The sequence below is a fragment of the Coptis chinensis genome, chromosome 1 (assembly GCF_015680905.1).
Source record: "Coptis chinensis isolate HL-2020 chromosome 1, ASM1568090v1, whole genome shotgun sequence".
NCBI classification, from domain to species: domain Eukaryota; kingdom Viridiplantae; phylum Streptophyta; class Magnoliopsida; order Ranunculales; family Ranunculaceae; genus Coptis; species Coptis chinensis.
Window position 1 is genome coordinate 88,055,197 of NC_141456.1, and position 18,747 is coordinate 88,073,943.

The window sequence follows — 18,747 nt, forward strand, 5'->3', positions numbered from 1 at the left end:
TCCTCATTAGGTTTCATAATAACTCTCTGGGGGGATTAGCCTAATATCATTGGATTAATTAAACTAAAATAATGAAATGAAAACATAATGTAAATTAAACTAAACTTGATTAAACAACTAGAACAAGTCATTATTGAATAAGTATTAAACTCTATTAATCTATTTGAACAATAACAATAATGATTCAAAATGAATGAAAACTAAAATTAAAACTAATTTAGAACTAAGATTACAAATAACTACTTATCAAATTAAAACAAACTAATTAATTGAATGTAAAAAACTAGATCTAAACTAAGTTTTTGGATCTAATTAATGGAGTCTAACCTAATTTTCTAATCTAGATCCAGGTAATCTTAAGAGTTAAGTCTTCTCCATACAAATAGAGGAGACCAGATCTACTTTTTCGTACATGGGCTGATGAGCCATGTTTTGGGCCGGAAAATCGAGCCCAAAACCCAATTTCTTCAGTCCACAGAGGCCTTTTCAGCTGGATTTGACTTCCATGGACTTTTTGCCCACTTCTACTCCTCTGATTGGGTCAACGCTTGGACCATTGGAAAGCTCTTTCTGAGCCGGTCGTTTTTCCATAAGGTAGGCCCAATACCGAGGTCTGAATCCAAAGATACGGCCTTCGAAAGTTCTGCTGACTTTTATGCGTTGTTTCTACCCGCGTTGACTTTGACTTTTAAGCTTTGACTATGCTTTAAAAAGGCTTTTTCTCTTTGAATCTTGGCCTTTTATCATAGAACTTCTTAGAAACCAACCCTTGCTCCTTTATCTCGCAAAAGGGACGCATTTATGCACATATTAGACTCTAATGCCTGTAGTACACAAAAACACGATAACTGTACTAACTCTTACTTATTAATCACATAATTGGTCTAAAGTAATATTGTTAAAGGGGTTAAAACTATAGTTTTGGGGTCTTATCATTGGAGTAATGGCCGAAACAACACAAACTGTTGTAACTGGGACCTGAATGCTAGATTTCTCCTGGAACTCGATAGGGATTGAATGAGACTCGCTGTTTCCCAACATTAAGGTAACATATGCCAAAACATCTGCTTGTCTATTGGCTGATCGAGGTAGTTGATAAAACTAAATTTTCTCAAACTTGCTTTGAAGGCCCCTTACCAGTTCCAGGTATTTTGCCATTCGCTCATCCCTGACCTCGTATCTACCATCAACTTGAAAAATAACCAGCTGTGAGTCACTAAAAACTGTGAGGTGTGTCAGGCCCAGATTGAGAGCCATTGTGAGGCCAGCAAGAGTGGCTTCATATTTTGCCTCGTTGTTGGAAGTATTCCAACCTAATTGGATGGATTTCTCCAGTCGCATATTGTCAGAAGTGACTAACACAACTCCAATTCCTGTGCCTTTGTTGTTCGAAGATCCATCCACAAATAACCGCCACCCGGAGCTTGGCTCCTAGGGATCTAGACGGTTTTATGGAGATTTAGGTTGGATGCGATCATCTGAACTAGGGGTAGTTGAGTCGTATCCTGTGTAGGTCATTGGGAAATCTCCCAAGAATTCTGCTAGTGCCTGACCCTTCTTTGAGATTCTTGGGACGTTAATAATATCATATTCTGACAGTTGCACAGATCATTTTGCTAGCCTCCCAGACCTGTTCGGTCTTTCTAAAACTGACCACAATTGGTACTCGGTGATTACTGTGATAGTGTGGGACTGGAAGTATGGTCGCAACTTCTCTGCTGCAAAGACAAGTGTTAGAGCCACTCTTTGAAGTTTTGGGTACCTTTTTTCTGCTAGAAGAAGTGTACGGCTCAAGAAATAAACAGGCTTTTCAACCTTCTTTTCATCCACGCGTATTAGTACAGAGCTGATACCGTAGTCGGACAAATAGAGATAAAAACCCAATACCTCTCTATCAACTGGCTTGGAAAGGATTAGTGGTGCCCCCAAGTATGTTTTGAGTTGATCAAAAGCTTTCTGGCATTCTTCCATCCATGCAAATAAGGTATTCTTTCGCAATAACTGAAAGAGAGGTTTGCACTTATCTAAACTCTTGGCGATGAACCTGTTCAAAGCTGCTAACCTGCCCGACACTTTTTGAACCTCTTTCATATTTTTAGGTGATGGCATATTTAGAAGTGCCCGGATTTGATCAGGGTTTGCCTCGATTCCTCTTTTGGTAACTAGATACCCCAGAAACTTCCCTGATGAGACAGTGAAAATGCATTTTGCAGGGTTGATCTTTGTGCGATACTCCCTGAGAATGTCGAATGCACACTTCAGGTGGGAGAGATGATCTCCTCATCTCTGGCTTTTAATCAAAAGATCGTCTACATACAGCTCCACAATGTCACCTATCAATCCTTTGAACATCTTGTTTACCAATCGCTGGTATGTATCCCTTGCATTTTTTAGCCCGAACGGCATTACCTGATAGCAGTACATGCCATCCTCGGTTGTGAAACTGGCATGTTTGTGGTCCCCTTCATGCAAGGGGATTTGGTTGTAACCAGACGACCCATCTGTGAAAGACAACAATTCATGACCAGCCGTTGCATCCACCAATTTATCAATTCATGGCAGAGGGTAGTTGTCCTTCAGACATGCACGGTTTAGATATGTGGAGTCGATACAGATTCTCCCTGACTCATCTTCTTTCTTACTGGGATAATATTAGAAATCTAAGTGGGAAAATCGATTTCTCTAACAAATTTAGCTGCCTTCAGCTTTTCATCTTTGGCTTTTACAGATTTGGATCTGTCAGCACATATTTTCCTTGGTTTCTGCTTGACTACTACTGCATCATTGCGGACATTGAGTTGGTGGAATGCCATATGAGGATCAATTCCTGGTATTTCTTCAAACGACCAAGCAAACACTTCCTTGTGCTCTCGGAAGAACTGTATCAGAGCCATGCGCTCTTCAGAACTCAACATGGTGCCAATGAAAGTGGTTTTTGGCGAGCTGCCTCCCATAATTTCCACTTCCTCAAATGGCTCCAGTGAGGGGGGACCCTCCCTCTCTCTTGGGACCAGGTCCGGGAGAGGGGGATCCAACTATAATTGTTATTTGGCGGGTCGCCCCACCTCTATTGGTTTAAAAGGTAGTAGGGATTGCTTTGTTGCCAAAGCATAACACGTCTTGGTAGCCACCTAATCTCCTCTGATTGTCTTAATTTTCCCATGATGTGGGAATTTTAGACATTGGTGATAGGTGATGGGAACGGCTCTGAGTTTATGTAGCTAGGTCTTGCCTAAAATCATGTGATATGGTGTGTTGGCTTTCACCACAACAAAATTTATGATAAAAGTTATCGGACTAGTGGCTATAGGTAACTAGATCTCCCCAACTGTGAGAGCTTTGTCTCCACTGAATCCGTACAGGTTGGAGCTGGTGGCAACCATCTCTACATCTGGGATCTGCAACTTTTTGAATGCATCGTGGTATAGTACTTCTGCTGAACTGCCTGGGTCCTCCAATATGCGATGCAAATTATAATCTCCAGAAGGGAGTGTGAGAACCAGCGCATCCTCATGTAGGCTTTGGATGTTAAGACAGTCAGTGATAAGAGCCCAAAACTGTAGTTTTAACCCCTTAACAATAGTACTTTTAGACCAATTATGCGAGTAATAAATAATAGTTAATGCTAATTACGTGCTTTTATGTATTTCAGGCATTGAAGCCAATTATGTGCAGAAATGTGCCACTTTGGCGATATAAAGGAGCAAAGGTGTCACACCCTGAATTTCGACAGAATTCGAAAAAAACATTATTTGTTCCCGACTCTTCGATTTCCGAGGTGTGACACACTCTCAACTTCCAAAAACCCATAAACAGTTTTAAACATGCGGATAATTTAAAGACCAATAAAAATTTCAACTTAAACCAAAGTCCTCTTCATTACAAAAATTAACAAATGAAAATGCAAATAACCTTATCTCAACTGAAAATCTTTATCACCTCAAAGGAAAACAAAGCCTATCTTGAAATGCGACGCTAACACAAACCACAAGCAGCAACCAACCTTCTTCAACATGAAACCTGTCAAGACTTATCAACTATGTTCATTTAATGAACACACCCGATAAGCAAACATGCAAATCGGGTCAGCATTATAAAAATGCTGGTGTGAGTAGCCCTAAAATACAACCTATAATTTTACATATATATACAAAATCCATAAGGCCGTTAGTTCCTCCACCGAGGCGCCTTAACTTTCAACGACTAATACAACATCTTTAAGTACAATAAATAAGGCAGGTAGTTCCTCCACTGAAGCGCCTTAACTTCCTACTAACCACACAACAAACTATATGCATCATAAATAAGGCATGTAGATCCTCCATCGAGGCGCCTTAGGTTCGAACTAAGCAAATAACCAACCAAGCATATTATATACGTACCGCATTTCATGCTCAATTACAGAGTGGGTCGTCTCTGTCCAAGTAATTAGTTTGACCCACACTTCTGCAAAGCCATATACAATCATATATTTAAAGATATATAGTTAACCAACATATTACCATAATTATATTATTTACGGCTTTCTTTGTGTGTCCCTAAAATTCATGTCGTATCTATGTCTTACCTAGTTTCCCTGGCTACCACAATCGCTTCCCAATGCCGAACATGTACATCCACATGCCTCCCCTTACATAATGTACCACTCCGTCCGTAACTACCCTGAGCGGGATGCCGCACACCAGGTATACTACTACAGAAATGCACATTAGCCACGGTAGGTCAAATGGTATATACTACTGTTTTCCCAATAACGGTGGCTAATAGTTAGTTCCCACGGTAAAGATGGCTTTTCTAATTTCGGTACAAGCAAATACCACTAGTCTCGTAAAATAGTGGCATATAATATGCCATATACCACGGTACAACATAAAATTCCTAATTTGTTTTCTCACATTCATTTACCCCACCGTTTTTATAGAAAAAGTGGCTAATGTTTTGCCAAAAAATAAACCTACCGTGGGTAAAACAATCTAGAAGAAAATAAAAAACCATAAAAAAGAAAAAGGGGGAAAAACTGTCTAGCGCTAAAACTTCTATTGACACCCTCTTTTCAACTAGCTAGGGTTTCAAGTAGTGTTTTGTTTCATCTCTCCCCAATTTTGGTTATCGATCAGGTATTTGTTTTTTTCTCTATCTCTCACCCCAATTTCTAAAAGTTTGATTTTCTTCTCCAATTCAAATAAAGCCCAGAATTGTAGTGATTTCCGTTGGTGAGAATTTTGATAAAAAAATTGTTTCTTGTTTTGCCGCAAGGAAGGGTTAAGCCCACTTTTACTGTCAGTTTGTTACACAAAGACTACTTGTTGGCAATTGCTACTAAAGGTAATCCAATTTTGTCATACGCTTAACAGCCAATTTTGTTTATGTTAAGCATTAGTTGTTTTAGTAATAGGTCATAAACCTTGGAAAGTTCAGTATGAAAGCTGCTGGATGTAGGCTGTATTTCTGTTAGTTTTGATTAGTTTGTACTAGAGATAAACTATTGTGATCTATAATATTCCTTGGTGGAAACCATAGAGAGTATTTGATAATATTCCAACTGTTTGTAGTATTTCACCATTTCTGTGAAAGGTATTAAGGGTCGTCTTAATTGATTACCATCAGCTTGTTTTGGTGGTGTGGTTATGCCTACTGTTAAGAAAGGGAAACCTGATTTGAGAAAGGAAACCTTGGCGCCTAAAGAATTAACCTGTTGAGTAGTAGTTTTGGATTGGATGCTCAGTGCTACAGAATATATAGTGGTATCTAGTTAACAATTATATCCCATGTCTTCGTTAGGCTATCATTTTTAGATAGTGTGATTTTTTTTGGGTAAAAGTTCGATAGTTTAACTGTAGAAACCCCTTTACAAAACTTCACACCTATTCACACCACCCAAGAAAGTTGCATATTCTTGTTTCTCAAGTACTTTTATTACTTGTTTATCTAATCACTTGTGCATTGTGTTAAAGTAGTTCAAGACTAGTGTGTTTAGTTTTGTTGGTTAACTTTTCTAGTACTTGAAAGAAATGAGCTAAGTACTAGAAAAGTTTTAGAATTTACTGTTGAAGAAGAAAGTTTTAACTTACTTGTGGTGTTTTGTTTCATGAAAAGAAATGAGGGGCATGCAGTTTATATAGTTACTTTGAAACAAGCTCCTGAAGTTCATTATATTGGTGATGACTTGAAATTGGAGAGTGATGATGGTATTAGACATGGAGGAGGAGCTTATGGAACACTTAATAAGTTTAATAAACCAAGGTACTTCTGAATTTTACCACATTCTTGTTTCTTAAGTGTTTTGATTAGTACTAAAATCTATTTTGATCGTGTTTTTATGTTTTTTTTTTCTCAATTATGTGGGAGTATAGTATGTTTCTCAGTGTGTTTAATGTCACTCCCCACATACACACACACACACACACACACACACACACACACACTAACATCTAGTGCCCTTAATGCGTATGAAAAAGCAAAAATAAGATAAATTACAAATTTGTATGTGGGGATAAATGTACTCATTCATGCTGTGTGTAAGTGTGAGAATTTGACTTACATATTTTTTGTTTTCAAATAGACATTCAGGCATTGGTTTTAATTCGTTTACGTATTATGAGGTTTCTAAGTATGTAGAATTAGTTAATTTTAGTTTTCTAGTGGCAGTTTTAATGTGTTAGAAATATATGAATCTTAGGGTCATAGCCCCCCAAATAAATCATACAAACCTGTAGGTGTAGCATGGTTCTAGTGGTATTGTCATCGAAACAGCTTGCTTTTGAGATCACGTGGATTATGCCTAAACTTTTTTTATCCATTTATTGAACTCATCAATACTCAATTTCCAAGACTTTGTGGAGTTTGGATTGTTTTCTCGAGACACACTTGATTTGCATTTTCTTAAGAAGCAGGAGCATTTCGGATCGGTCGGGGATCTTATCTGAATCGAGTTCATGATTTCTGTTGTTGAAGAGGGTTTTAAAGGGGAAATTATCTGAAAGCTGTATAGTTATCATTACTTAATCAATGGCTTTCTTTTGTACTTGTAACATTTCGCCAGGTTTGTCATACATATATCTTCGGTTTATTGTATTTTGTCTAATTCCATGTGTAAGGTCGAACTATTTCAGTGATATTAGGACTGGAAACTTCTATTCATGTCTGGCATTAGATTAATAAGCATTCACAGTTTAGAAACTATTGGTTGGTTAGCTTCTAAGATCAACTTCAGTAGCAGCTTGATCCTCGGGAAAGTGTTTGTTGTGTAACATCACTAGAACCATGAATTGATGCCGACTTGAAAATCTCCAGCTTCAGAAAGTAAAACCGGTTGGTGTCAATCCACCTTTCTACTAAGAGGAATTAAAAAAATTGGTCATGACACTGTTATCTAATGTAAACCAATCCTGGTCGATCTGTAGGCGGGAGGTTTTCCAATATAATCCACTTTCACTCGTGGCCTCCACCGATTGAATAAGTGTGTACTGTCTGCAGACATATAGATGGAAGATTTTATCTTGATGCCATAGCATTTATTATTAATGTTAAATAAACTATTTATACATCTTATAATGTCATGACTTTGATGATTTTCAAAGGCAGAGAAGCTTTCTAGGAGACAAGAAGTGGCCAACGTGGTTTTAGATTTTTCAGTCCGAACTGCAACTACCCATACTCCAAAGTTCTTGGGTCTTCCTCTAGGGGCATGGGTTGAGGAAGGTGGACCTGAATTAGCTGGAGAAGGAATCGTTATTGGTTTTGTTGACACTGGAATTGATCCAACACACCCCAGCTTCTCCGATGACATTTCTGAGCATGTTTTCCCGATTCTTGAACACTTTTCTGGTATCTGTGAAGTCACGAGTGATTTTCCATCTGGCTCTTGTAATAGAAAACTGATTGGTGCTTGTCATTTTTCTGCATCCGCTATAACAAGAGGAATATTCAATGCCAGTCAAGACTATGCTTCACCATTTGACGGTGATGGTCATGGATCGTAAGTCTTTCTAACCACTATATCATAAATGTGTGCAAAACTACATAAAGATAGTACCAGTGATAGTAAATTGCAGCACTTTTCATTGCCTTGTATAGATTTTTAGCTGATGCTTAATATGATGATGGATTGTCAATTTCCATTAATTAGGCGTGTTTGTTTTTGTTAAAGGTTGTCTGAAAGTTATAATCCACGAAATGCGGGCCCGGCTTCCATTCGGCGAGGGAACCATGGGATTCTGTCATTGTTCTTTGGGCATCCCTTTGGCAGTGCAAGTGGCATGGCTCCTCGTTCACAGTAATTCATTTTTTTCTCACAGTAATTAATTTGGATATATACAATTGCCTATGGACTGTGATTTTTTTCTTTCTGAACACTGTAATACAAGTATATATGTCATTAGAAAACCTGATAACTGTACCAGATCTGTTTAGGGTAAACTCTTCTACTGAGAAAACCACTGTACTCTTTCTCAAATGAAAAACTATTTGTCTAGGTTCTTGTTTAAGGCGTATTTCTTGTTACTATTAGATTACATTTTTACATGTACTCTTTTGGTGCAATCAAATTTTTTTTTCTACCTGAGATTTTCTTTTGCTAATTTGCCTCTTTGAACGAATCATGTAGTAGAATACATCTTATTGAACTATATTATATGTCTTTTCAAGATCTATAAAGATGGAAAATATAAATTTAGTAATGTGCCTATAAAAGTTAATTTATCTGGTATGTATAGTTATTAGGTGTGTAGGTTGTGCACGAGCTGGTGGCTGGTGCGGTGATTGATTGGATACATTTAATTGCACGCCATCCACTGCTATCTAACAACAAAAACACAAAATTTTATGACCATATCAGCTGCCCTACTTTGTAATTTGGAAAGCTTCTCATCTTCATTGTACAGTAAATAAATAGTGAAATATTATTTCCATGTCAAAGTTTGATGTAAGTAGACATTTTTGATGGTCTGAAAATCTATTTCAGCATTTCGGTCTACAAGGCATTGTACAAGAGTTTTGGAGGCTTCGCTGCAGATGTTGTTGCTGCCATTGACCAGGTACACATGTTGATTAATTTGTTATCTATGAAATCCATGAATATCTAGTGTTGGTTGCAACTTGCAAATCTGACTTCTGGACATAATTTCTTTTTGCAACACTCATTGTAGTTTAGATTTATATTATTTATATATATAAATGTTGATATAACATCTAATTATTATTTCTAGTTATTAACATGAAGTTATCTCGTTCCTTATCAACAAGAGAAACATAAAGACAACTTAGTTACCTGCTAGTAGTTTGCTTATCCTATTTAGATATTAATTGTTTTATAGCTTTTAAGATGCGTTCAAATTTCAATAACATATTGATGCTTCTATTTGTGTCTAAGTTGTACATTCACCAGCACTATTGAGTGAGTACTATCGGTCAGCTATAATCACTAGGTGCAGTTTCTCTGCAAGTGCATTTGATGCATTTCCTTTTTTTTTCCCAAGTACAGATAATAAATCACTTTTAACATCAATGCACCTCATTAACGTTTTGGGTGAAGTCTTCATGTTGGACACCTCATATTGGTGTCCAACAAGCTGTATGTAGCTCTGTCATTAGGATAAACTCACGTTTCTAACGATGATCTGCAACATTCCAAGATGCAAATGATTACTCGCTGTCCAATTTTTCTTAACTTTATCTACAGATAACTATGGAGACCCACCTTTTTACGTATAAAAAAAAATGGATAAATAAATAAATATGGAGACTCATCTAATGGTAGCATCTCTCTACGATGCAAATTAATCCTTGTACTCCACGCCCACGGACACACATGCATGCACAACTAGATATTATAAATATGCATTTTGTAAGATCTTATATTTTTCTTCATTGCCATTATTATATCCCCAGGCTGCCCAAGACGGGGTGGACATAGTAAGCTTGTCAAATACTCCTAATAGATGCCCTCCTGGTCTTGCGACATTTTTCAATCCCATTGATATGGCCTTACTCTCGTTGTAAAGTAGAAGTCGTCATACATTAACATTCTCTGTTTTGTGTTACTCTTCATTAATTATTTAGTTATTATATTACCTTTTGATCTTTGATCGTGTAGATGACAAATCTAAGCCTCAAAGATACATACACACAAGAGGAACTTGATGTTGTTCAACTTGAAATTCTTAGATTCATCCAGCATAATGGAGCGTTCGAGCCAAGCGTTGTGTCTTAGCTAGGTTTTGACCCTTTCCAGTTAAGATTCGGTACTTGGTTGATGTTTTAGATGGAACAAGTTGGTCATTATTATTTTGATGTTTTGGCCGGATAGAACAAGTTCAAACTTCTTTTAGCAATTCAATGTCTAAATTTATTTATTTTGTTTGTTGCACTATGAATTGTTTATTTGAACAATGTGTTTTTAAATCCAATGTGGATATGGTGAAAATGGACAGGTTGCAGGTTCTAGGGTTGAATATGATGAAAATTGAATAATTAGGGTTTTTTTTTTTATTTTTTTTAAATGTCTATAAACCACGGTTTTGTAAGAATTGAGGTATAAGGAGATTCTATAAACCACGGTTTTTATCCAACCGTCGTATATATCATCACTATTTCCCATGGTTCACCGCGGATAGAGAAAATTGTAAAGACTATTAACCACGGTTCGGAAATCCTAATGCCACTGTTTTAGCTAAAATCGTGGTATATAATATGTACTTTTTACCACGGTTTTGTTAGAAGTATTTGTCACGGTGGTTGTTACCACGGTTTGAAAACAGTGGCTAAAGGCTTTTTACCACTGTATATAATAGTGGTATATGAGCTTTTCTGTAGTAGTACCCTCACACGAAAGCCATTATGTAAGTACTGCCACTATTCGGCATAAAATATCGCGCATCTCGTTTCAATATTTGCGAACGGAATAATCAAGCCACTATTCGGCTACGATTGCCCAACACATGGGTCAATCAACATCTTATATATACACCCTACACAAGGGCCAATCATATCACCTACGCCCACACAGGGCAAATCACATGAGTTGTGGTAGTCAGGTTCTAGGATTTTCGTTACGTAATTTATTCAAATGTCATCCATTTATTACTCATAATCATTCCACTATATCACGTGCAGGTTAAATACCTTATTGCACTAAGCCACAATATTTAGAAATATCTCAATTATATCTCATAACTACTTTCATTCTGTCACGTGCCAATATATTATTGCACTAAGCCATAATCCCGTGGGAAAATATTCACACATACTATACTACTTCATAGTAGCATCTCACATATAAAATAATGAAGCGTTTATACATTTATGTCTCCAAAATTATTGCATTCAATATATATATCCCAACATATTATATAAAGTCACAATATCAACGTCAAATCTTAATTAGATAATGACAACCAAATTTATACAAGCTTCCACAGCATTTTAGCATTTGATTTGTCCATACAACTTACAACATAAAACGTAGCACAATTAAACAGTCCACAGTCCACAATCAAAGCCCAATATATATATATGCTTTACACACTACTCACGTCAAATCTTAATTAGATAATGACAAACAACGTTATATAATGTTCGACAATATTTTATTACTATATTTGTCCATATTCTTAAATATGAGAAAAACTGGAAAAAGTCAACATTCCACAGTCAGCGGTCAAAGGTCAAAGTCAATGGTCAAAGGTCAAAGTCAAAGTCAACACGTCATGGTCAAAGTCAACACATCATGGTCGAAGTCAAACTATCATTGTCAAAATCAACACATCATGGTCGAAGTCAAACTGTCGTTTCCATGTTCGACAGGTTCAGGGTCATAGCCATAGTTCATGGCTAAGGTCAAAAGTGCATGGCTCATGGGCTCATGACTAAGGTAATGGTTCGGACCCAACTGGCCAATCCTAACCCTTAGAACCCGAAAGTTTAAAACCAACTTATTTATTCCACCTGACCCAAATGGGGACCTAAGGACCAACCCACATAAATTAGAAACCGCCCAAAGAAAACTAATTAAACTGGTCCAAAACACAAATGGGTTTGGCCCAACGAATTGAACTGAAACCGACCCAATCAAAACAAAATAGAATCGGGCCCAACAACAAATGAAACTGGCCCAAACAAAACAAGCTAGGGCCCAAGAACTGAAACCGACCCAGGCCCAAGCCCAAGCCCAAGCCGTCATCTTCTCTAACTGCCACCACCGGATCGACCAGCGTCGACCTCCACTCGACTACCCATTCCAAGCCCACGGTTTTGATCCCCGCGACAACCCCTACCACTTTACTAAAAGCTAAAACCCCAACTCTTACCTATATTCTCCAAAACTAGATCTGGAAATAATTTCGGGCAGCCATTAATGGTTCTTCAAGCTCCACTCGACAGCCCCCACCCAATCCAACATCAAACCAAGCAATACAAAGTCATAGCATAAGAGTTCAACCACCAAAATTGACCAAACATAGTTCAAACTATATTACTGCAGTGTTTGGGCAAGCCGCCATTAATGGACAGTGCAAGCTTTAACAGCACCCCTTAACACCCATCGAAACACTCAATCACCCAATCAAAAACAAAAACCCAACATACAACATCAAGATCCAAAATCATAGACTGACAATTTTATTTGGGCCGCCATTAACGCCCTCTAAAAGCTTCGACAGCACCCATGACAACCTCCAACCACCACCCACAGTTTAACCAACACTTCATAACAAAAGGAGTTTAAAAACCCCAACCAACCAAAATGTTAAAACTATGCCGCACGATTTCTGCGGGGTTGACGCCATTTGCGCCTGTTCAAAGCTTGAACAGAGCTTCCACAGCCCAAGCCGCAACAGTTCAATAAAAAAATATCGACACCCCCCACACAGTATCACAGTATTTCAACCGAAAAGAAACCGACAGTAACGAGACTTTAATAAAAAAATTCTATAAAATATCTACTCACAATAATGAATGAAATTTCGTGAAATTCCTCCGAAGTCCGAAGTCGTCAAGGCTCCATGCTCTAGCAAACGAGTTTCTAGCTCTGCCTCCATTTTTATTATTTTTTTATTCTCCAAGAACCCTATTCTCTAGAATAATGTGATTATATACTTGGGTTTGAAACCTAAGCCCAACACAGATTCGGGCCCAGAAATCAGGCCCACATATCTAAATCCAATCCAACCGATTTTTAAATAAATAATTTAATTAATTAATAAATAAATAAAATAAATACGTATTTTAAATACGGGCGTTACAAAATGGTTGGTTGCTAAGAAGTTATGGGATTAAAGGCCAAGACGGGCAGAAACAACACACAAAAGTCAGCAGAACTTCCGAAGATCGTATCTTTGGACTCATGCCTCGGAATTGGGTGTACCTTATGTCAAAACGACCGGATCGGAAAGAGCTTTCCAATGGTTTAAACCATGACCCAATCAAATGAGCAAAAGTGGACGAAAAGCCTATTGAAGTCAAAGCTAGCTAAAAAGGGCCCTGTAGACTGAAGAAATTGGGCTTTGGGCTCGATTTTCTGGCCTAAAACATGGACCCTCAGCCCATGCACAAAAATGTGAATCTGGTCTCCTCCATTTCCACACACAAGACTTAGCTTTGAAGGAGGAATGAGCTTAGGATAGAAATGAGCCATTAGAGTAGCCATTAAACCTTAGTTCTAGATCTAGTTTTGAGAATTTTAATTAGTTTTCATTCCTTGTTTTAATCTAGATTATTGAATGATTGTTATTATTCATTAGATTAAATAAAATAGTTAGTCTTGATAATTTCGGTTTGAATTATTGAACTACTTAGATCTAAATTCAGTTATTAGTTGTTATTCATTTCTTCGTTGTTTCATTTAGTTTTGAATTATTAATTAGAATCTTTATATTAATAAAGTTAGAATCTTTATGTTATGTCTAATTCAATTTCATTTGGGAATGATAGTTTGATGAATCAAGGCTAAACCTCCATTAGAGGGGTTTGATGAAGCCTTGATTGTGTAGTATAGAATCGTTGTAAGAGTCTATTCCACTCTAGAAGGTCATTGATTCGTCATGAGAATGGGTGGACGTCCTCACATGTTAGTTATGAATTGGTAGCGATGCCATGTATAATTGGGATTAGAATGACCAATTCTTACCGTAAGAACGTAAGAATTAGATTACAACAATCTATGCTAGTTTCTTAAGTTGGGTTCAAGGTGGATTCAATTCCCCCCTAATTTTTATTCTAGATTCAAACTTTAGTATTCTGTAGCATTTTGTAGTATAATTTGTAAAACTCTCATTGACTTTGGTAGGATTGATAGTCGTAGGAAACTTGAATGCTAAAGAACTAGGAGTGGAACGAATCTTCTATTCCAACTCTACTTCAATAGTATCAAGAGTAGAAATCTTTGATAATAACGAGTATAGTTTAGTGTTTAGTTTTACTTTCTTTTAGAGTTTCATCGCTTTATTCATTAGTAAAACTATCATTTTACTGTTATCAAATGGCGCTGCTGCCATCTTAGTTGCCTTTAACATTGTTTTCTTTAGAATTGTTAATTTTCCAAAGTCCCATAACCCACCCACCCTTGTTTGATTCTCACTGTGGTTGTTCATTTCAGCACTGAAAATTTTCCTCGAAAAATTACACCTGACCGACCCGTGCGGGTGGTAGGCATAATTGGGAGACGACCAGCAATGCGCCTGGAACTCCCTCTTTGGTGGCCGACCCGTGCCTTGCCAAGGCAAAACACGAGCGCTCCCCACGCTGAAGCGCCTGGACCTCGAGGCTTTTTCGAGCGCTACTACCTGCCTACCAAGGCTAAATTGAGGAGCCGCGCCGTAAAGAGCTGGAACTCCAACTCGAAACGAAGGCTACCTGCCCTACTTAGGCCTATTCTGAATTTGCCACCCCTCTGCTGAAAGTGTTGATAAGAGCTCAAAAAGTGTTATTTAACCCTCGATTATGCCTTTTGTTTAGCTATCTTAGTGGACTAATAGTGTTTGTAAGTTATGTTTTATGATTCTACAGGTGAAAGAGAGAGTTTTGTGGAATATTAGAGAAAAAGGGGTAAAACGGAGCAATTCGGAGCATTAAGGATCACATAGGAAGCCCGTGGACAATCATGGAGAAGGCCAAGAAATTGGAGCTATTAAAGATGCGACTTGGACCTATTTTAAAGCCTATTTGGAAGCCCAAGGCAAAAGGATTCGTTGCTTGGACCAAAATCCGCAAAAGAGGATAGAAGGATAGAGCAGAAGAGACAAAATAGGCTTACGCGTCTGGGACGCATGGATCGAGTGTCCAGACGCATTGATCATATCTGAGACGCATGAATAGTGCGTCCAGACGCATGGATCGACACTGTAGTCAATTTCTTCTCAGTTTTGGAGACGAAGTTGGACTCTGAAAGAAGTCTATTTGTATTAGGAAACAAATGATGGTTTGGAATGCTTCTAGAGCTCATTGTGACCTCTATAAATAGAGGACCTAAGTGCCTCATGTAATTTGCCAATTCACTTATATTCTTGTCTCCAGAACTTGAGGCAGAGAGAGATTAATAATAAAAGATCGGTTTTAACTAGCTGAGTCTTAATAAATTAGTCTTTCTAGTCTTATGTTCTTTGACTCTTCTTCTTCTCGTTCTTCGTGTTCTTCCTTCTTTATGGAACGCTAATCTTCTCCTTCAAGGGAGAAGATGAAGCCGGTGCTTAAGGTTTAATGATTTTTCTGGTTCATGGTGTTCTTCCATCAGGTTAGTTCTTTATGTTTCTAGTTATTAGTTCCATTGCCCAGACTAGGGGATGGAAGTATAGATTAAGGTTTTTATTTATTGCAATCGAATATCATGCTAGTTTAGGGTTTTATTTATTGCAATTGAATATTTGCTAGTGACATGCTTTTATTTATTGCAATTGAATATAATGCTATAATAGGGTTTTAATTACTGTAATTGAATATTATACTATTATTCTATACTTTTCTTCTAGTTGTGTAGTGTTTTAGAGTAAGGGAAGTATTCCTTGTGTTTGCCTTAGATGGTGATTCATTGAATAGCTGCCCAAGCTCACATAAAAGGAAAGAAGATACTAGTAACATGAACATAGGAACAACCTTAAGTAGAGTTATTTGTTAACGATGTTTCGTCCAAGAGGGCATCGACACTCGCTCGATTGCCTAATTATAGTCTACTTGTGAGAACAACCATAAAACATAAGGTCATAGATCAAGAGTATTGGTGGATTCTAATATCTTGAATTCCATTTCTTATAAATTCTCAATAGTTTAGTTTAGTTTAGTTTAGCATTAGAATCTATAATATTTATAATCATAGTTTTTAATCCCTCAAACCCCTTTTCCAGTCCTGTCCTTCACATATCATACACTTAAAACTGGAACGATACCCTACTCATCCTTTACTTATTGAGGGATAATTAGGTTTTGATACGCTTCTATTTTGTTCAACGACCATCATCTATCTACATCATCCATATACCATACACCATCTACTTATACAAAAACTTAGCCTTGCATGAGATTAAGGTCAGGCCGAAGAAAAATGCCTAACATAATTAACCGGCAACGTTAACAAACACGCCTTTCTAGTATACCACTCACTACACCTCTAACTAATATACCACACACACCACCTGAAGTAATGGCTGAAGAAAGAGAGTCTCCTCTCTTTGACTTTTACAAAGCCTTGAACAATAGCCCTAAATCTTGCATCATTCTATCAGACCCAGTGGGGGATTTCCGAATCCCCTAAATATATTTAATTTCTTACCCATTTTTCATGGGTTAGACCATGAAAAGCCTTATCAGCACATGTGTAGGATTGACCAAGCCCTTACTATATTCCACCATCCTACAGTTGGTGCTGAACAAATTAAACTAAGGGTATTTCCCTTCACTTTAGCCGATAAGGTGGCATCTTGGTTAACTGCCCAAGCGCCAAATTCTGTGGACTCGTGGGCTAAACTTGTTTAACTGTTTATGGAACATTTTTACCCACTAATGAAGACCGATGAAATGCTTTCCAAGATTCATTTCTTTCGACAGAATCCTCATGAATCATTTTCAGAGGCTTGGAATCGTTTCACCGATCTACTTATAGAGTGTCCACACCATAACCTCGCAAAAGACACGTTAGTTCGTGTTTTTTTCAAGGGACTGTTACACCACCACAAGGAGGTGCTTGACATAATGAATGGGGGTAGTTTCCTAAGTAAGGGAGTCTCAGAGGCTTATAAATTTTTAGAAGATCAAACTAAGCGTAATAATAACGGGTAGTGACGATTTCTCCCGTTCCGCTAGTTCTTCTACAACAGTTAAAGCTGCCGGTATGTTTGAGATTAAACCCGATCCGGAACTTAAAAATTTAATCGAATCTCTAACTAAAAAGGTAGAGGCTAATTCCGTTCAACAAACGCCGATCCCCGTCATGAATGTCAACTCCAATCCATGTAATTTATGTTTGAGTCCAGAGCATCCCGACTCCTATTATCCTTTCGCCTATGAACAACAACAATCACAACAAGATAATGTTTGCTCGATTAATAGTTTTACTATTCCTAACGCCCCTTGGAGACAACATCCTAATTTCAGTTGGAGAAATAATCAACAAGTCACACCTCCAGGGTTTAATAATCAAAATGTTAGGCCAGCAAACAATTATAACCAAGGCCCACCACGACAAGGTCAAGGACAAGGTCAGGGTAATTATAATTATAACAACCAAGCTCAACCATGACAAGGACAAGGTCAGGGTAATTATAATAATAATAATAATAATAATTATAATACTAATAGAGGTATCGTTCTGGTAAATAATAACTACCAAAATCCACCCATTAATAATCAACGTGACATAGTTCATGTCACATAACCAGTAGCAAATACTACTCCACAATCGGATCATTTTGATACCTTTATGCAATCTCAACAACAGATTTTACAAGCCATCCAACTTTCCTTATAGCAGTTAGCTCAAGAGAAAGTGCAACCCAAAGGTGTGTTTCCAGGACAAGCGATACCTAATCCTAAAACACCAAACACAGCGTTTGAGGTAAATGGTAATACTAGTATGGAAAATGAAAATGTAGGTGAGCTAAATGCCATCTCCACTATCCGTTCTGGGAGAGTGGTTGATAACAAAGTAACTATGCCTATAGTTACCCCACCAGTTGTCCTTACACCGGAGATTGTACTAGATACTGTAATAGAAACTGAAGAGCCTACCCATGTAGAGGTACTAGTTAAACCACAACCTAAGAAACAGAAAACAATGGTTAGACATCCAGTTGATCCATACGCTAAATATAGAGAGAAACCACCGTTTTCCCAGAAATTAGCTATGTTAAACAGAGATACAAACTTCGACGAGATTAGGGAAGTTTTTAAAAATCTAACGATAAACTTACCTTTTCTGGACGCAATTAAAAAATTACCTCACCATGCTAAGTTTCTCAAAGAGTTGTGCACTAAAAGGCATAAGACAAATATTCCTAAAGATCCCTTTTTAACTGAACAGAAACTAGATAATAAATCCACTGTTATTTATTATGCTAGTAAAACTCTAAACGATGCTCAAAGGAATTATACAACTACTGAAAAAGAATTCTTAGCTGTCGTTTATGCTTTAGATAAGTTTCATCCTTATTTGGTTGGTTCTAAGACTCTAGTTTACACGGACCATGCAGCCCTTAGGCACCTTCTCGAAAAGAAGGATGCTAAGTAGAGATTAATCCGATAGATTCTTCTCCTGCAAGAATTCAC

The 18,747-nt window shown here is 37.5% G+C and overlaps 1 pseudogene across 1 annotated transcript; it reads left to right on the top strand.

Moving 5' to 3' along the window:
* The first annotated feature begins 6,088 nt into the window (after window positions 1-6,088).
* Window positions 6,089-9,999, top strand: LOC147525676 (subtilisin-like protease SBT2.2; annotated as a pseudogene). The gene is made up of 6 exons (XR_015205865.1): window positions 6,089-6,188; window positions 6,888-7,042; window positions 7,581-7,978; window positions 8,162-8,275; window positions 8,963-9,035; window positions 9,889-9,999. The product of XR_015205865.1 is annotated as a subtilisin-like protease SBT2.2 (transcript).
* Window positions 10,000-18,747: the final 8,748 nt, after the last annotated feature.